Source organism: Mus caroli, unplaced genomic scaffold, assembly GCF_978045245.1.
Source record: "Mus caroli unplaced genomic scaffold, Mus_caroli_1 scaffold_8, whole genome shotgun sequence".
NCBI classification, from domain to species: domain Eukaryota; kingdom Metazoa; phylum Chordata; class Mammalia; order Rodentia; family Muridae; genus Mus; species Mus caroli.
Genome location: NW_028227263.1, coordinates 32,709,344 through 32,730,028, shown reverse-complemented (window position 1 = coordinate 32,730,028; position 20,685 = coordinate 32,709,344). Strand labels below are relative to the sequence as shown.

The window sequence follows — 20,685 nt, the reverse complement described above, 5'->3', positions numbered from 1 at the left end:
TTCAAATCCCAGCAACCACATGGTGTCTCACAGCCATCCATAACGAAATCTGATGCTCTCTTCTGAAGTGTCTGAAGACAGCTACAGTGAACTTACATATAATAAATAAATAAATAAATAAATAAATAAATAAATAAAAGTGTGTGAACTCTTGACACCCGCAGCCCCCAGTGAGTATGGGAGCCCACACTGGGTATTCCAGGTAGCGTTATCACTGTTGTGATGAAACACCATGACTAAAAAGGAACTTGGGGAGGAAAGAGGTTTTTTGGCTTATACTTCCACATCCTAGTCCATCATTAAAGGAAGTCAGAACAGGAACTCAAACAGGGCAGGAGTTGTGCAGAGGTCATAGAGGGGTGCTACTTACTGGCTTGTCCCTCCTGGCTTACTCAGCCTGCTCTCTTATATTTCCCAGGACCACCAGCTTAGGGATGGCCCCACCCACAGTGGGCTGGGCCCTCCCCCATCCATCACTAGTTAAGAAAATGCACTACAGACTTGCCTACAGCCCGACCTTATGGAGGCATATTCTCAAGCGAGGGTCCTTCCTTGCTGATGACTCTAGCCTGTGTCAAGTTGACGTTAAACTAGCCCAGCACACTGGGCTTTTGCAGCTGGAACCTAAACCCCTTCGCCAGACACCACATTCATTACACTTTGCCACCCCCTGAGATGATCAGCGTTTGGATTTCTTGAAGTTCTTCATTGCTAGAAAGTCCCCAAGCAGAGGAAGCATTCCACCCCATTGAGCATTATTAGTGCTTCAGTCCCAGCGCCTCATTCTGCAGCCTTTTCCAGGGCAGACAGCAGCAGGGCTGCCAGTCACTGCTGCCTGTGGGTTCTGTGCCTTTCTGTAGCAAGGACTCCATTCATCCAAATGTCCTCTGTGCTCAGGCTTCAGGATAGGTGATGGGACCCTGAGGGAGAGGCTTGCTACCATGGTCCTGCAGGAACTCGAGGACAGGTGCAGAGTGGCAGTAGGGCCTCTCAGATGAATCTGGAATGAGTCTAAAAAGATGAGTGACAGTGTGCCAGCTGCATCCCAAGCAGAAGGGTTTCAGGGCAGAGATAGGGCTCTGCTTGATGGTGAAACATGGGGTACGTGTCATGTCTGGAGCTGGGGTCAGCAGTGGAGCTCCTGAGTTGCTGTGTTGTGGCAAGTCCACAGGAAGACATACCCCACCCTGAGTCTTGGTGCCAGCCTGGACCTTGCTCCTGGGCCCTCATCTCACATACTTAGACTGAGCCATGTTATACAGTGTTCTGGTCATACCAGACCAGTATAGCTACACTGACGTCAATTTGTTCTTTAAAAAGGGAAGACTGTGTGGAGAGACAGCCCTGCTCTTCTGCAGTCCTCCCCATCTTCTCTGAAACTGTCCAGACCCCAAATGCAGACACCAGCATTGATTCTGTATCTTCTCCCCTTCCTTACTTTGCCTGACAATAATTCTTAGAGATTTTCCTTCAGAGTACACCTGAAAGGTTACCAGCCCTTTCCGCCCTCATCCAGTCCTTCTTTGTCTTAGCTAGTCACACTGGCCACACTGGTTCTACTGCTGTTAGTGTTCCTTTAATAGGCAAGGGCAAGCAAGGCCTTCGTGCCCCTTTCCTATTCTAGTTTCCAGTAGCCTCTGACATGCTTGGAATTAGAAACTAAACATCTTGCCCTTGCCAGCTATCCCTTTGTTTTACCCCTTGGCACTCTCTGCTTAGCTGACTTTTCATATCCTCTGTATCTTCTTCTCTGGTTCTCTTTCTTGCCTCAGGCCTTTGCACTCAACACAGCTCAGGCTCTCTTGCCATTCTCCCACATTTGTGCCTTGCTGAATATTTTGTGGCAAAACTCCTCCTGGGAACCCAGAACCGACCAAAGTACAGATACTGTTAAAGTCCAGCTTGGTGGGCCAATGAGTTTTATTGGGTTTACTTACAGGAGCAGAAATGACTCAAAGGGCTGCATTATCAAAGTCCACCCCAGCATAGGTGACAGCTTACAAAGCTGGGAACCTGGAACACAATGCACAGCCTGCTGACAGCTCAACGCATTGGAGAGCATCCTTTCCAGGTCTTTCAGTTGGTCCAAATTTCTTCCAGGCAGCTTGGCTGGTTGAGCTTCTTCCAGGCAGCACGTCTCATCCCAGTTTTTGCAGCTTTGCTTATTTTGAGTCTTCTTTGCAGCTGGCTTCGCCTCTTCTGAGAGGAACTATCAGCTTTTATTGTTTACTCTGATGGGGAGGTACCTGATGAATCTGGTTAGTTTCAGGAACTTCCTGTCACTGTTTTGAGTTGTTTACCTCCCTGCTTAAGGAGCTTCCCTGTAGGATACAATGTTTCAATTTCAGAGGAAACTGTTACATAACACTCAGACTTTTCTGGTCTGGTTTTCATTCAAGTAATTTCTCGTCTGTCTTTTAAAATACTTTAAAAACAAAACAAAACAAAACAACCCTGTTCCCTCTCCTTCGTCTACGCAGCCATTGACCTGTCCTTACAATCAGGTTAATTTCCATTACCAGTCATCACTACTTTGTCTTCTTGTATACTGTGCATTGCATTTCTCTAGACCAGAAATTCAGAAGGAGGGTCCTTGTTTGTTATTCCCACTCCTCAGAGGCTTTAAAGATGAGCTGTGATGAGTCTGTGGCTGAATTAGCATATATGCCAACATGGTGTCTGTTCCGGTATTGTGGTTCCAGCAGACATTTTTCAGGAGGTGAGTGATGTTGGTCAACACTTTTATTTTAGAAAGCCAGCTGGTGGCAGTGTGGGGGCTGGACTGTGGGAGGGAGGTGGCAGCAAGTCTTCAAAGGCTGGTAGAATGGTCCAGGAAATCAATGCTGAGTCTATGCTGAGGCTACAGATGACAGGACTGGGAGACTCTCTGAGGATCTGTGATTTATGCTGGGATAGTGTGGTGGAGTGAGCTGGTATGGAGAGAGGCAGGTAACTAACTCGCCCTGCTGTTTTCCTCTCCAGGAAAATGTGCACTGAGGATGTATTTTATGTAAGGCTATTGGCTCTCTGAGCATCTCTCTGAGGAGCATCATGCAGAGCATTGGGTAGCTCTGTGCAGAGCACTCTAAGGGGCACTCTGGGAAAACACCTCTATGGATGAGAGCTATTTTTTTCTCTAAGAACCTAGTCCTCTCCAGTTGTGATGAAAGTCGATTATGTCTGAGGAAGCCCAGTCTTACCCTTAATTTAGTTCACTTAATAGTGGTGCAGGTCTTGAACTCAGAGCATCCCTGTCTTAGCCTCTTGAGTAGCCGGACTGACAGGCCTGCACCTCTTAAGTTTGGCTGCATCCTAGTTTCTTAGGCCTTGCTCCAAAGTCTCCAGTGGTTATGCTGAGCCCCAAGTAAAATGCCATTGTCTGTCGAGGCCACCTCTCGCCTCTGCCATCCCTTCATAAGCAGCTACATCTAAGTGCTTCCAGGGTGCTAACTGTGGTGTGAAACAGATCATGTGCATTCTGCTAGCCCTTGCCATCCTTAAGAGCGTGGACTCAGAACCAGATGGATTGCAGCTGAACCTCAACTCACTGTAGCCCTTGGGAATGCTACTCAAGTCTCTTCAATTTTCTCTTTCCAGATCTGGAAAATGGACATAACCTAGAGAGGGTCCATAGACTTACTGTGAAAATTAAATGTAATACCCTCTCCCAGGTGTGGTGGCTGAATGCCTCATAGTCCCAGTGCTTGGCAGGGGGAGGCAGGAAGAGCAGGAGCTTAGGGCCATCCTGGGATGTAGAGTTTGAGGCCAGCCTAGGCTACACAAGGTACTGCCTCACTCCTTCCACCAAACACAAAAAAAGGAAGAAAGGAAATAACATACACTTACTGCTTACAGTGAGTTAAATATTGCTCTGTCAGTCACTGATAGCACATTGCAGCTATGATTATTATCACCATTAATATCCTATTAACATCACTGCACAGGTAGCACCCTGCATTCCTTTTCCCTGTCCCACACTGCTGCTCCCAAGTTCCTCTTGTCTGGGACCTTCTGGTCCCCATGTTGGCATTCCTGTTCTTTTTCTGGGTGCGCCATTTGTCCGTATCATAGGACAAATGGCTAAGCTAAGCTTGGGGAGCTAATATCGTCATTGTGTATTGCCACTGACTAAAAAAGCCTCCATGGTTGGATTGTCCACGTAGGAGCTTGGACAATTTCCCATACTAGTCATTGTCAATCCATGTGCTGTGAGAAGCAGGTTCTTCCTGGGTGGCCATTTATGGTGTAGGGTTATCTTCAATTAAGTGTCACAAAAGTGACAGAAGAAAGTAGGGAACTCCTTATCCTTTCAGGGAGTGTGTGTGTGTGTGTGTGTGTGTGTGTGTAGGATTACCTTGTGAATCTGGTGGTGTTCGTGAACACGCTCCCAAAATAAGAAAAGTACCCACAAGCCTGGCCCTTTCATCAGGGACTGCCCTCAAGCCTGCCACTTCCAGCTGCACCTCCATACCCAGGGTCAGGCTGTGTACTCTCTGTCTCCATGTCTTTGCTCCTTGGCAACTGTGGAGGGCTTAGCACATCCAAAGAATGCTTGTGTCTAAGGGCCATAGGACATCTGGGTAGCATTTGGAAATACCTGGTTCTGATGACATTTGCTACTTGCATTTATTTCTCATAATTGGGAAATGGATTCACATACTCGCGCTAGCCTGGCCGTTTTGATGAGATGCACCTGCTGATTTGCACATGAATTCAAGGCAGAGCTTGCAACTAGCAGACAGCCTGGTGTGCGTGGGGGTGCTCGGCCCAAAATATCAGATGGATTGGAGTGTTGTTGTGGTGTATAGATTATAATGGGGATAAACTTAGCTTCTGCAGAGATTAATGTTCTCAATTCAGGTCAACACCAGTTGCCACTTGTCAACTTAAAGACTTGGGAGATTTCAATTTTAAAAATTGGGTTCCCCTCGCTCCCTCTTATCTATTCAAGCGTCTGGTTCTTGGGTTGGGAAAAGGCAAATTCCAAGGACCTTATCACTGCCAGGCCCAGACTTGCCTGCGGGCCTTTCTTTGGAACTGTTCCAGAGAACCGTGGAGTAGCCTGCTGTTGCTAACAGCGACGGCTATGATGACTGTCACCACCAGAGAGGAGGCCCAGAATTCTCCACCCTGCTCCGGCTGTGGTTGTCAGTGCTCTCTGAAGATGGGGACGGGGCTTGGATCTGGGTTGCAGGAGCTGAGCCTGGCGTATATTAATTAGGTGGTTGATGGAAAAGTTCTTCCTGATGAGTGGGTTCCCCCCAAAGGTGGTGACTCTTTGCTGCTTCTAGATTCTAAAAGCAGTGGGTGCTCACTGTAGAAGCAGGGTTGGAATGTTGCATGCCTGGCTGAGCAGACAGGCACCCTCCCTGAACCTTGCTTTATCCCATTGTGCACAAAGACCAGTTTCATAGCATTGCATGGGGGCTCTCCTGTTCCAGACCCCTGCTGAGGTCTGTGCACATGCTCATTTCCTCTGTGGGTATGTGCAGAGTACTCACTGAAGGCCAGCGATGTAGTCGTGGCTCTGCCGAGGGAACCAAGCAAAGCAGAGAGAGTGTCGCTGACCTAATGCTCAGGGGCTAAGAGCAAACACTCATATGTACATGTTAACAGTTAATAGATAATAGAACTCTGCAACACATACAGTGGTGGGAAGGACCACTTTGGTTTGAGGCCCCTCTGAAGGGGTTCAGTGCTTTGTGCCCCCGCTTCCCAGCATTCCTGGAGGTCCACTTCGAGACCCTGTCCCTATAACTATATTGGTCCACACTATGAGTTTTGGGAGCCGGACCACATTCACACCTCAGTTCTCTTTTGAGAGGTGCCAGCTCACCAAGAGGCTGCCATTCAGAGTGGATCCTTCCCTTCTGGGGTGGGAACTGGCTCCCAGAGCATCTCACTGGCCTCAGATGATGCCCTTTGAGTCCACACCCAAGTGAGCCACCAGCGAGCAGGGAGCCTCCTGTTGGGAGGCAGATTGCTTCTATTCTAGCCTGAGCTCATTTTGCTCCACACTGCTTGGAGCATCCTGGTTTCTAAGGAGCTGGAAGTAATCTCAGTGACACATGGCGCTCACAGACTGCTTCTCAGGCAGTCCTTTAAGGGCTCTGCAGTCTGGTGAATGCCAGGAAGCGCTGATGTTTGAGCTGCTAATCAGTAAACCCAGGACCTTGTGCCCCATGCACCGCTGCTTAGGGTGTGGTGAGGACTTGTTGAAGGACCATTTGAGTCTCTGCACTGGGTAGTGGTGCCCCCTGCTGTTCACGAAGCAGCTATGCAGCAGGGCCTGCAATATCTGACTCACCTGTCATGTTGACAGCTGACCTACTTTTGTTTGACCTTGATTTGTTGAACACAATTAGAAATGCCGCTGGGACTGCACTTCGGCTGCCCAATTTTAAAAGTCTCAGTGTGACAGCCCTCCATCTTAAACGGACACCCAGCCCAGGCCAAAGGATGGTTGGGCGCATAGTGAGTTTTGCAGTAACCTTTGAATTGTAATTCTATCACAAGGAAAAGGCTTAATTCAGGAACACAGATCTGTTATTTGGGACGGGCTGTGAGGCCAGAGCAGCAGGCCTGGATTCCTTGCTACAGGCAGCTTAATCAGGAAATGGCCTAGATGGCTGCCTTTCAAGTAGGTCCTTGCAGTAGCTTGGCAACAGGCACAGGGTCATAATTGGAAGAATTTGGCTCTGAGTGTCTGTGGGTGTTTACAGTGCACTATAGGGCAGGGCTTCTCATATTTATAGAATATTTAGAGCACTGAGCAGCAGAAGGCTGAAAAGCCACTAAATCTCAATTTAATTTTAACAAATTCTATCTTTCCCTTCATCCCAGAAGGAAGACTGAGTTATTAAAAAAAAAAGTTAAAAAAAAATCACTGCAAAGCTTGCAGAATCTAATTATGGGGTTGCCAGCATCGGCCTGCAGCCACTCTCGAAGGGCTTTGTAAATCAGCTGTCCATTGAGTCTGTGAACTTACATGACTTTGGTTCTTCATTTAGACGTAGAGTGAACGTATTGGCAAGTGAGGACTGATCAGGAAAAACTTCTGGTCTAAATCAGGAGACAGAAGGGATAAATATAGGTGGCGCACTTCTCCGTCCTCGGAGAGAGATAAAAATCACTCTTCATTGTCCCTTATACTTAGCTGCGTGCTCTCGCGTGCACACACACATACACACACACACACACACACACACATACAAAGATCCCAATATTCTAACCACCCATTTCAGGAGTTTGGCTCATTGCCACAGCAGATCTGTGCCACCCTGAGGAACCCCTGGGGTTGTGTTGTCTTCTGGGCCCAGCCCTGGGTGAATGTTACCCTGTAGTCTCAGGAAACCCAAAGCCTGTGCATTTTTGGCTGTGGTCTTGTAGTCAGAGCCAGGAGGATCTGCGGAGACCCTCAGGTTCAGTCCCATCACACTGTAACCACGATTCCAGAGGGGATGCTGCCCAGAGCCTTAAAGTAAGTCACAGCAGAAGGGGTACTAGAGGCAAACGGAGTACCTGGGTGTCCCCAGAGTTGTTTCTGTGCCTTCTTTTTCTCTCTCCCTGCCTGACACCCACAGCCACTCTCGAGTGACTGAGCTGAGACTATGTGAATGACCAGAAACAAGTACAGGAAATACTTGGGAAAATGGCCCACTAGCTATAGTTCAGGAAATATATTTTTTTTTCTTGAATTGTTTTGTTTCAATACAAACAACATTTGTTGGCAAATAGTCCCTAGTTCTAAATTTATTTTTAGTTTTATAGTTTATAAAGGCAACGGTACTCCCTAGATACCCACTGTTGGAGTAGTACTCTCTTCTCCACCACCCTCCCCCTTGCTCCTGGTCTTTTCTCTGTCGTAGGAACTTGCTTTGTGCATGTGGGCCCAGAAGGTACCCACTGGTAAGACCCGGGGTATGTGTCTGTGGTTGTGTGGTGAAGCAGTGGGGAAAAGCGGGAGGTGAAGAACACTGGACCCTTTGTAGAGAGGATGCTGTAAGTGAAGTCAGGGTCCTGGCTTCCAGGGCCCATCAGAGCACGTGAGATAGGCTGGCCCTCTGCTTTGTACTTGAGCCCCCTCCACCGTCAGCCCAGTAAATGAAGCTGACTTGAAGTCCCCCAAGTAGAAAGTCAACAGAATGATGTCCTAGCCCAGGCCTCACTCTGATGCTGCCCCAGCACCCCAGTGGTTATTTAGGAAATGGGTTTGGTTCTTTGAACCGTAGCTGGTCACGGGCTGTGACTGCAGAAAGTGAAAGCCCGAGGGAGGGCTGTGTGTGCCACTGCCAGTCCAAAGTCCACCCCGCTTTCCTTAGGCCTCCCAGCCACACCCTTGCCATCAGTACTTTCACAGTTTATTGAAGCGATAGGTGCTTCAGTGGAAGGGGCATCCGAGGTCACTTTCCCTGGCCCTGGACTGGTACAGGCAAGCCTGCCTGTATGGCACATGATGGGCCATCTTATGGCCTCAGGCACCTAGCCACCAGACATCCCATTCCCTCTTCCGGACACCGTTGGCATGTAGAAGTTTCTTATTTCTTCTGACCTCCAGTCTGCTTGCCAGTGTTCCCTCCTTGACCTACTTTTGCCCCTTGTAGCCACGCAGAACAAAGATCTGTAGGCCTGGCATGGCTCCACTTCACAAGCAGGAAAACACAGCCCGTAGTCTCTTCTTCTCTATTCTCATGTGTCTCTCCAACCGTTCCTTTAGGAGTTATCTTATGTGCATATGTATGTATCTCTGTGTGATTATGAGCATGTGAGCGCAGATGCCAGCAGCAGACAGAAGAAGGTATTAGATCCTTAGGAGCTGGAGTTGGAGGTAACTGCAAGTCATCCAATGTGGGTACTGGGAACCAAACTTGGGTCCTCTGCAAAACAGCAGTTTACACTTGCCTTAGTTAAGGCCTTACCTCTGTGAAGAGACACTGTGACCAAGGCAACTCTTCTAAGGACAGCATTTCATTGGGGCTGGCTTACAGATTCAGAGGTTCAGTCCATGATCATCATGGTGGGAGCATGGCAGCATCCAGGCAGGCATGGTGCAGGAGGAGCTGAGAGTTCTACATCTTCATCTGAAGGCTGCTAGGAGAAAACTGACTTCCAGGCAGCTAGATTGAGGGTCTCAAAACCTACTCCCATAGTGACACACCTACCCAACAAGGCTACATCTCCAAATAGTGCTACTCCCTGGGCCAAGCATATTCAAACCATGACAGCACTCTTAACTGCTGAGCCATCTTTCTGATCCCTTTGGGGAAAAAAAAAATATATGTACATATATATGTGTGTGTATTATATATATGTGTGTGTGTGTACATGTATATGTATATGTGTGTATACACAAACACACACACACATATTTCATATATGTGCCTGTATGTGGGTACAGACCTCTAGCCATTCTTCAGGTGACTTGCAGTCAGTCTGATAGTAACAAGGAGGTGGTAAGTAAGTGTGCACTTGCGTTGTGTGTTCAGTGTTCTAAGCATCTTCCCCAGGTTCTTGTACTTGAGTACACACTGCCAGGAGCCTCATTTCACTAGGGAGGAATGGAGGTGCATGGACGAGATCAGAGACAGAGTTGGGCCCCTGGCAGTGACTTCCGAGCCTATGCTATGAGCTCTAGTGCTCCAGTACCTACAGTCTTCCGTCTATCATGCTAAAAATAAATCCATAAGTAGCCTTGGGATGGCCTTGCTTGACTTTTGCAAGAAGTCATTTGGCAGGGGCCAGAATTGAGCCCTTTTCCCTGAAACCTCTTCAGAGTTTGTTTTGATAGAAAGGCTGTAAGGGCCGAGGTCTCTGCTGTCAGCAGCGGTGGGGTCATCCTGGCTCAGCCAGGTCTCACAAGACTCCTAAGATGATGAGATTAGGTCAAGGTGACAGATATGGGTTGTGTGGGACAGACAGGGGGCCTCTTGTTAAAGTGGCTACTCACAGCCTTCGTGTCTAACGTCGGACAACAGAGAACAGTGTCTACAAACCTCTAACACAGTGTTCAGTCTCTCAGAACAACCTGGCTGTGTCCAGGCAGGGGGGTTCGATGGCCACCAATCCCGTAAATTCCTTAATGTGGGAGGCGGGAGTTCAGTGTGCATTTCCTGCAGTGGCTCGTCCACCCAGGCCCTGCCCGTGTAGGCAAAAGCTTCGAAGGGAGCTTTGTTCCCTGTGCTTGGGCTCAGAGGCTGACAGGACAGGACCAGGCCGTCTTTCTCTTGGTGAGCTGTTTTCCGTGTGTTCCAGTCAGGTTTATAGAGGGCTCTGAGATCTGCAGAGGAAACAGCTTGAAGCAGTCCCTAAGGGCTGGGTAAGATCTGCCTGACAGTCCCCACAGTGGATTCCAGGGGAAAGAGAGGAGTCACCTCCCTGAAATGCTGTGTCGTCACCTGAAAGGGTGAGGTGGACAGGGTGCTACCTGCAGCAGGAAGCTGCATACTATGGAAAATGCCTGCCACAGTGTCTGGTGCTTCTAGAGTAAATAGTTGATTGGTGACTTCCTTCTTCCTCCACGAGCCCTTCCTCTTCCTCCACGTTCTCTTCAAATCCTGTCAGCTACTGATTTTTCTGTTTGGCTTTGGATAAATATCTGAATTTCTAGGCCTTTCCTGTCAGTTGAAAAAAGGAGGGCTGTAGTATGAAGCTCTGAGTGGGTGACACGCCCCCTGGAGGGCATTTGGGAACTGCGTGGGTGGCTTGGTAGGTGCTGTGAGCAGACAGGGCCTTCTGTGGGAAGGATAATCCTTCTAGAAGGCGGGATTGTCCATCCACGGCTGCTGAATGTGCGGTGGGCATTCCTGTCTGTGATCTGAGCCTGGAGCCGGACTTCATGATACACAAAAGTGAATCATTTCTGCATGTTTTTAATTTATACCGAATTTTCAAGACGACCCCTGCCAAATGTATGAGTTGCGGTGATTTAATAAAAGTTCCTGTGTCTCATTATGCTGTGCATTAATAATGTCCCGTGTATAGATGTGTTTACATATTAACTTGGGTGTTTTGTTAACCAACTTTAATTCATTTTTCACTTGTATTACAGACAGGGAGTATTACTGACTATAAATAAGTTTCTCCTGGTTATATTATTGACAGATTCTGTTTTAAGAGAGTGAAAGACGTGGGAAATATTTTTGCAAATGTTGGGTGTGGTCAATCCTAGCACTTGGAAAGCAAAGGCAGGCCATCCCAAATTCAAGGGCAGCCTGGGCCACATAAACATAGTAAGGCCCTGTCTCAATAAAAGAGTAAATAAACCAGGACAAAGATGATGTCGCCAGGCTGCTAGCCTGAAGACACCAGTGTCTATATGTTTAATAAGGTTATAAAGTGTTGAAAGATGTAAAAAACAAAAGTAAATAAACAAACAAAAGCACACACACACAAATTGTGCATGGCTTCTTTGAAAGCAGGAAAGGAATGAGCATGTATGTGCATATTCTCGTAGTACACTCTATGAAGTAACTGAGGAAGCCTTAGGTCAGACTTGAAATAAAAAGAAGTGTTCTGTTTTCTCTGAGCAGTGTCCTTTTACAAAGGATATGCAGGAGATTCCGAATACCTGGTGGTGCCCAATGTTAGCCAGAGAAGATATTCTGATATCCTCTGGCCCTTTACAATCATACGGTCTCAGAGAACAGCCCAGCCTCATCTCTGCTCATCTCTTGCCCTGTCTGTTACACATTCGTGTTGTAACATCCATGTGGAGGGTTGGAGGGTGTTTTTTTGTTTGTTTGTTTGTTTGTTTGGTTTTTCGAGACAGGGTCTCTCTGTATAGCCCTGGCTGTACTGGAACTCACTTTGTAGACCAGGCTGGCCTCGAACTCAGAAATCCTCCTGCCTCAGCCTCCCAAGTGCTGGGATTAAAGGCGTGCTCCACCACCGCCTGGCATGGTTTTGTTTTGTTTTTTTCCCTCTCAGAAAGGAAGATCCGCCTGCTCTCCTCTTTCCCTGGTTTGTTTGGATGGGCTTGTCCTCTTTCTGCCTGCATCCCAGCATAGACTTAGCTGTGTGCAGGCCCAATCAGGGGGTGGTGGGCTCCCGAGCCTATCCCAGCACAGTGGTGATGGCTGGCTCTTTTGTCTGTAAACCTAAAGTCTTTGTGGTGAGGACAAGCTCTGGCCACAAAACCTGTGTTGTCAGGAAGCCTGAGGTCTCTAGCATTTATTGCACTGAACCTTCTACAAGGCCCCCAATCTGGTGGAGCTGGTCATGAGGATTTTCTGTCCCTTGTTGCTCTATCTTGCATCTTCCTTTTCACACTGGAGATAGCAACAGGCTTGCAGCTGAACCCCAGTCTAACAGTCAGACATATTAGAAAGGTTCAAAATGGACAGAACACCAAAAGATGAAACCATTACTCATTGTCTCAGCCCCAAAGACAATTCCTCTTAACATTTTACTAAATGCTACTACATAAATAATTCATGTTTAACACACACATGGAAAAATCAACTCTTTGTAATAAAACAGTTCACTCATCTCACCAACTGGGTCACTATTCTGGTGACGCTCACTGCATCTTCTTTAGCTATTTAATGAGGTTAGGAATAGTGTATATATAATCGTGTGTCTTTTTTTTTTTTTTTTTTTTTGGTTTTTCGAGACAGAGCTGTCCTGGAACTCACTTTGTAGACCAGGCTGGCCTCGAATTCAGAAATCCGCCTGCCTCTGCCTTCTAAGTACTGGGAGGCCACCACACCCAGCTTATCTTGTGTCCTTTTTAAACTTGACATTTACAGGAGTATTTTCTAAGTTGTTTGCTAGAGAATAATTTAAATAGTTGTTGTAATATATCATCTTAAATATACCAATAATTTTATTTAAAAAAATATTGTGTATGTGTATGTAATACTCACAGAGGCCAGAAGAGGGCATCAGCGTTGTAAGCTGCCACTCATGGAAGCCATCTCTCCAGCCATATAACCCAAAGCGTAACTTCTCTATAGTTATTTAGATGTTTTTGATCATTGATTATAAGGAAATAAGAAAATTCCTGTACATCCACTAAGTGAATACTGTGTGCCATGTGATATCTTTAGACGGAACAGCTAATTTAAACAGTTGTGGTGGGTGACACACGCCTTTCATCCCAGCACTTAGGAAGCTGAGGCAGGCTTATCTTTGTGAATCTTAGGCCAGCCTGGTACCAGGCTAGGTGGAACTACATAGTGGGATCTTATCTGAAAAAAGAAAGAAAGAAAGAAAGAAATTATTTGGGCAAACAGATGGCACACAATTACCACCACCTCTGCCACTGCTGCCACCACCACCACCACCACCTCCACCACCTCCACCACAACTACCATCCCCTCCCCACTTTTATTGTTTTTGAAATAGACTCTCTCTTTGTTGCCCTGGCTATCCTGGAGGTCACTATGTAAATCAGGCTGACCATGAACTCACCAAGATCCACCTGCCTCTGCTTCCCAGTGCTGGCATTAAAGGTGCGTGCCACTGTACCTAGCTTGGGATAACCCTTTCTAAAGGTTGGTACACACATGTAGTGTCAAATTTCTTTCCAACTGTCCACCCCAGTTTATTTACACTCTGTCTGATGGTGAATTGACTTGCTTTTCAAAACAATATTTATTTTTATATTCTATGTACCGTTTCCATGTAGTGCCTGGCCACAGAAGTTAAGAAATCGGAGTTATAGACAGTTGTAAGCTGCCAGGGACTGAACCCATATGCGCTGCAAGAGCATTGCCTGCTCTTAACTGCTTTCCCTCCAGCCCTTGACCTGTTTTTTTTATCTTATCTTCACTGATCCCTGTTTTATTTTTAAAATGTATTCTTTGCTAATAAAAACAGAGAAAGGGGCCTGGTGGTGGTGATGCAAGACTTTAATCCCGGCACTTGGGAGGCAGAGGCAGGTGGATCTCTGAGTTTGAGGCCAGCCTGGTCTACAGAGTTCTGGGATATCCAGGGCTACACAGAGAAACCCTGTCTTGAAAAACAAAGGCAAAACAAACAAAAAGCAGAGACCTTGACCTTCACTCACTTTGACCTGAGGAGGGTGGAGGTATTTTCCTGTTTTTATTTTTTTCTTTTTTTTTTTTCTTTGCATTTTATCTTCTGTAATTTCCTGTTCCTATCCTTTGCTTATTTTGCCATCAGCGTTTTTTTGTTTTGTTTGTTTGTTTGCCATTTTGTAGCTTTGTGGGAGACTTGAGACTCGGTTTTACTTTTCCCTTTCACAGTCCTGGCAAAGAGCACAGAGGGTCGGGCAGGCCTGGCGCCCCCTGGGTGAGCAGGGGAGGGTGGCAGACAGTTGCTGAGCTTGCTCTAAGGGAGAGGAGGAAGCTTCCTCCAGGGCACAGAATAGAAGCCCGATTGTGATCCTGTGTTCAACATTCTCAGAAAAATACTCTGGAATTACAACCCAGACAGAGCCTTAGACCCAGAATATCCTCCTGCCGTGACCAATTCTCAAAAAAAAAAGAAAGAAAAGGAAAAGAAACAAAATTGTAAGAGCTGTTTTGTGTCCTCCCCCCACCCCCCAATTTCTTTCAAAGGAAAGGAACACGTGAAAGAAAGCAGGCTGCTTCTGTTTCCTTTGAGAAGAACTCAGCAGGGGTGGGATTCATTCAGACCTACCTGTTGGTAGAGGAGACCCCGGGAGTCCTGGGTAGATTAAGTGGTCACGAGGCGCACACTGTGCTCACAGAGCAGGCAAGGGGCCAAGTGCATGCTGGAAAGTTCCATTCATGCCGAGATGGGAAACTAATCTGGTTAACCTTTGGTTATCTGGTTAACCTTTGGTTAACTGTTCCTTCAGACAGGTCTGCTCCTTCCCCAGTGCCTTGATGAATTCCTGGGTCTGGTAGCCTGGCAGCGTGGGCAGAGGTCGGGGTGAGCCTGCCCTGCCCTCTGCTACCACTTGGGACAGAGCACTCGCCCAGCTTGGATTTGCTGAGTCACTGAAGCAGCCGAGCCTGTGTGGTGCTGCTGGGCGTGTCTGGGCTCCGGTTCCTGGTCCGTCCCTTTTTGTGCAGGTTGCACAACAGAGAGGTTGTAACCTCTCTGTTACAGTGCTGTCTTTCTATGTTGTTGATAACACCAGGTCATCTAAAGGCCCAGTGAGATGTCAGGGCTGGCCATGGCCTAGGTACGTGCTTACTGTTCCTGATTGGAGGTGGTGACCATTCAGAATGGCAGGAGACCGCGTCAAGTGTTTCACAACTCCACACAGCACTGTGCACTCTTGGTATAGCTCAGACATATAGGCTTCTAACACAGCTTAAACCAGCGCTCCAATCCTGCATGGTGGAAGACAAGGTCATTCTTCCTGTAGCCTTCATGTGGATGTATTCCTGGCGAATGGATTTCAGGGTGAATTTTACCCCCAGGGCGAAGACTGGGTGTCTCCCTGTCCTGTGTCTAGGCATTCAGGAAATAATATTCCTTGTTTTTCCAGAATACTCACAGAACAGAAGTCCCCAGCCCACCATGCATTCAGCCCCGGTCCTGGAATTGCCCACACGTGGCCTGACATAAGCGGCAGTGTGGAAATGCACATAAGGCCAGCCTTTCCTTCCCCTCCCCGCCCCCACCTTACTACCTCTTCCTCAAACTCACCACCCTGTCATACCTTAGCACCCCCAAACAAAAATGAAACAACTCACTGCTATAGCCTGACTTAAAAATGTAAGTGGGGTTGCTGGACATGGTGGTGTATACCTGCAATCCCAGCATTCGGGAAACAGAGGCAGGAGGATTACCACAAGTTTGAGCCAGGCTGAGCTATAGAGTAAGTCCCAGGCCAGACTAAGGTGTAGAATGAGACCCTGTCAAAACAAGCCCCCACCCGGTCGGTCCCCAAACCTAAGTGGAACTACCTGCTTCTCGAGTCTGGTTCTCACACTGATGATGTCCTAGCATTTGTGTCCCTTGGGCTGCTGTCCTCTCTCTTAACGCCCCAGCCACCCTCTCACCTCCTGTGTGCCTTGCCTCCCCAGGCTGTCTTGTCCTTCTCCCTTATGCCCGCCCCCACCCCCAGCACATTTACCGCAGCAGCCCAACATCCAATATAACTTAATTGCTCGCTTCCTTTGCATGCCGCCCTGGCCTGCCTGTGTACCAAATGAAGATAAGGGGTGGTGTCCCTGTTCCATACCAGCACCTCTGTGAAGGAATAGTTCCTGGCACTTAGATGCTTTCAGCAAATATTTGTTGAGAGTTGAATGACTGAATCTGGTCCAGCCTGCTAACAGTGTCTTCACTGTTACAGGGTCACCCCAAAGTAAGGTTTGGTGGCCACATGCATAGTATGTATGGGGAAGCTTGCTTCCTCTAACCTGTCACCACAGAAGTCACCTGGTTCATGCAGGTGCTCAGCAGTGTATAGGGTGGGGTGCTGGAAGGTTTTGGGGGTGCTTGGATAGGATATGAGGTACCTTGTACTTCTTGAGCATGGGGTTGCTGCATCGCCCAGAGCCCTCTGTAGCGGTAATTTTGCAGGCCTTGTTCTCAACTTCTGGAGACTGACTCACAGCTCCGAAATCTCTCCACCCAACTTAGTAAGTTCCCACTGGCAGGTCACTACCACGCTAGCCCCTCACTTCCAAATTCCCACGGCCTTTTTGGGTGCACTTCTTGCAAACCCACGCTTTGCCACTGTACCTTTCTCTCTGGAACCCAGTTGAGCTGCTGTGTGAAGGAAAACACCACAGAAACGTAGTTTAGAATCAATGGTAACAGGGCGTATCAACTAGCATCCTAATTGATAAGCCATTCTAAGTTAAATTCTCGAGTAGCGGATCCTGGCAGATTCACCATCTAAACCAGGGGCCACGTGTAGCTACATCTTGTTCTCCCACTGTCCCTGTCTCCAAAAGCGCATCTCTCTCTCCTGCCTCTTCTCTTCCTCCCTCCAACCCGGAAGTCCTGCCTAGTCACCCAGAGATTCCTTTCTCTATTCCTTAGAAGGGTCATGAAGTATGGGATTCACTCCTCATTCCTCGTTCCCTTCCTGGCAGCTCCTCTGTGGAAGCTGAATTAGCATCAAATTACAAACAGCACCAGGGCTCTCCACAGCAGCCCTCTCCTACAGTGGGCTGCCCACCACAAGGCAGCCATCAGTCTCCTGGATTCACCCACCTACCTACCTTCCTTCCTTCCTTTTTTCCTTTTTTCCTTCCTTCCTTTCTTCCTGTTTGCCCCTCTTCTCTGCTGTCTCTAGCTTCTCCCAGAATTCTGTAACTGCCAACTCTCTGATGAGCTTCCAGATTTTTCTGGTCCCCACTTGCCTTCAGGGCCTCCTGTCCGTGCTTCACACAAGCTCAGAGGAGTTTGAAAAGTCTGTTTTTCTAGGTGTGCCCCATGTTTGGAATACTGTTGTAAAGAGCTGACCTGCTCCAGGTTCCTGTTTCCAGCCTTCCCACAGTTGTCCCCACCTGCTCCTGCCTGGTTTCTTGACCTAATCTCTTCTGCTTTAAGAGCCACATGTCCCCTCTCTCTCCATCCTCACCTCTGAGCCTCTTCCTGAAGTCTCCAGTGTGGGTCTGCATTATGGCAAGTGTCTCTGCCTCTGTGCTCCTGTTACTCAGCCCCAGTCCCTCCCCTTCTGCTGAAGTAGGTAGCCAGATGTGCCCAGTGCTCTTCTTATGTTAAACCCAGCTAGGCACAGAGGGGGAGCACCCTCCCCACCCCAGGAGAGGAACCACACCCCTAGTGACCACTCAGCCCTCAAGTGGCAGAGGTGAGATTTTTTTCTATTTATTTTTGAGACAGTCTTTCTATATGTAGACCTGGCTGACCTGGACTCCTCTGCCTTTGAACTCAGAGATGCCTCCTGATTGTTGGGATTAAAGGTGCCTGACATGCCACCATGCTTGACAGGGTTGGGCAGGAGGCCCACACTGCCCACCATCCTGTCCCCACTCACTCAGCATCTTGTGACCCTGTACTCATCCCTTCCTACAGTGGTCTAGTTCAGAGGGGCCCACTGTTCTCCCACTTGCTGAGGTGTTAGAAGAGGGGCCAGCCCTGGATGCATGGTTGTATCCTGCTGTCCCAGGGGACTTTCTGTTTTGCAGTCTTCCCCAAACCTCTTGTCAGTCTGTCCTCGGAGCCCCCTTACACACTTTGTATGTGGTGGAAAGTGGCAGGTTGTGTCACGGAAGCCTGTTCTGCTGAGTGTCCCTCGGATGTGGTCCTCACAGGAGGCGTGTGTCTTGTCTCATCTAAGTCTCAGCATTTGATAGACCCATCCCCGCCCACCTGCCGGCTAGCAGCCACTGGTCAGAGACACAGAGGGCCTCAGGCTTGTCCTCTTGCTCTCCCTCATGCTAGCATCTCTCCTCTGCCGCCCAATAACAACAGTGCATTCTTTTGTTTCCTTAGAACAAGATGCAGATGTTTTCCAGAATTTTCTTCAACCTCAGGCAGTAAGTTTTTTTGATAAAGACTCTTTTTTTTTTTTTCCTGGAGTCTTTAGAATCAGGCTCTGCAGTGCTCAAAAGCAAAGCAACAGACAGACTGCAATAGAAAGGAAGCAGGGGTCAGGTGACAGGTCTTCAGTCAGCAGGCCTCGTACAGGACTCATGTATCCTCCATGGTACCCTGGGGCTCCTTCCCTGTGCCTCTTCTGAACGCAGAGGCAGAGGCATGGTGAGGCTGGGTTAGGGTAGCTTTGTCCCAGAAAGGAGGTGGCCCGGGTGGAGGGGTGCAGCGTTTCCTCACACCAGGCTCTGGGATGTGGAGAACAGGGCCCCAAGAGCTCCGTTTTCTTATCTTCATGCCATTGTTATTCTCCAGAGAGCGCAGACTGATCTGGGGTCCAGGCTGGTAGAAAAGGCTGTGGAGTGGAGTCCTGGTTACAGATGCTCAGGGAGTGGGCCAAGTGTATGAATACCTAGAGGCCAAGGATCATAACTGCCAGGGTGGGAGGCCAGAGACCTCGCAAGTGAACTTCAGAACCTGGGTGATAACAGAACTGCAGCCACAGGCCGCAAGTAGTAGTTCCTGGGGGGACTCCAATCCAAGTGGTTTACAGAGCAGTTTCTTTCAGTGTGTGCTGTCAAACCCTTGACTGTCCAAAAAACAAAACAAAACAAAACAAACAAAAATTTGGTTTGCCGGGCATCGGGTGCTGCCTTTAATCCCAGTACTCAGGAAGCAGAGGCAGGCAGATCTTTCTGAGTTCAAGGCCAGCCTGGACTACAAATTGAGTTCAGGACAGTCAGGGCTCTTTTACACAGAGAAAACCTGTCTCAAAAACAGCAGCAACAACAATAAAACCAAAACCAAAGCAGTCTGTGGATGCATGTATCTGGAGTACTAGAAACTCCACTGTCCCTGGATGGCACACTCTGGAGGGGAACATTAAAGGGGGGAGGACCTTAAAGGTCCAAGAATCCCTTCAACGTCCCACAGAATAGATGCTGTGTGGCAGAACTTTCAGCAGGGCTGTTTTGTGTATGTACTTTCATTTTTAAAAAGTGTGTGTATGTGTGTGTGTGTTTATTTATGTATGTGTGTGATGTACATGTGGAAGTAAGAAGTTGGTATCAGATATCTTTCTTGATTATCTTTCACTTTAATTTTTGAGGCAGGATCTCTTCATTATCCTGGAGTTCACTGATAATCTAGACTGACTGCAAGCTCCCAGGGTCTGCCTGTCCTCATTCATCCCTCACTACCACTGTGTGACTATGTTTGACCCCCTCACTATTCCCCCAGCTACTGTGTGACTACACTTTTTACACAGGTGCATGGGGGTGGGAGTGGGGGTGTTGGTCCAAACTCAGGCCCTCCTGTTTGTGCAGTATACACTTGCCTGACTGAGCCATCTCTGCACCCAACTCGTGTTTTCATGTTTGGTACCCAAATATATGGCAGATAGGACTACTTGTGAAACCCCGGCCTTTGTCAAGTTATTCCCTCTGACTTAGTTTCTTTTGTAACATGGGACAGAACACTAGCTTTCCTGATGGCCACGGAGGAAATAATATATAGCTCACACAAAGTGCTTGTTACCTGGCAGGTGTCATGCTAAGCACTTTATACAGCTCACTGAAGAGGCAGGGACTATGGGCGTGCAGGTCAGGAGCCCATGGGACACAAAGGCCAGGTCCTGTGCCCAGTATTATATTGCTGGTGTGTGTTGGACCCATGGCTCAAATGCCTGATGGGCTTGCGTTTTGAAACCTGACTACCATTTCCCATCTGAAGATGTACAGTAAGTCCCACTTTTATAGAGCCCCTTAAACAAGAAGGCAGTGGCATCAGGCAGTGGTAGCACATACTTTTAATCCCAGCACTTGGGAGGCAGAGGCAGGCGGATTTCTGAGTTTGAGTCCAGCCTGGTCTACAAAGTGAGTTCCAGGACAGCCAGGGCTACACAGAGAAACCCTGTCTCGAAAAACAAAAAACAAAAAACAAAAACAAAAAAAAAGGAAGTGTCTTAGTCAGGGTTTCTATTCCTGCACAAACATCATGACCAAGAAGCAAGTTGGGGAGGAAAGGGTTTATTCGGCTTACACTTCCATACTGCTGTTCATCACCAAGGAAGTCAGGACTGGAACTCAAGCAGGTCAGGAAGCAGGAGCTGATGCAGACAGAGGCCATGGAGGGATGTTGCTTACTGGCTTGCTCAGCTTGCTTTCTTATAGAACCCAGGACTACCAGCCCAGAGATGGTCCCACCCACAAGGGGCCTTTCCCCCTTGATCACTAA

The 20,685-nt window shown here is 48.0% G+C and overlaps 1 protein-coding gene across 5 annotated transcripts in view; it reads left to right on the top strand.

The window, feature by feature from the left end:
* Window positions 1-20,685, top strand: part of Bmal1 (basic helix-loop-helix ARNT like 1) — a 102,460-nt gene that overhangs the window by 36,108 nt on the left and 45,667 nt on the right. The window lies entirely within an intron of this gene.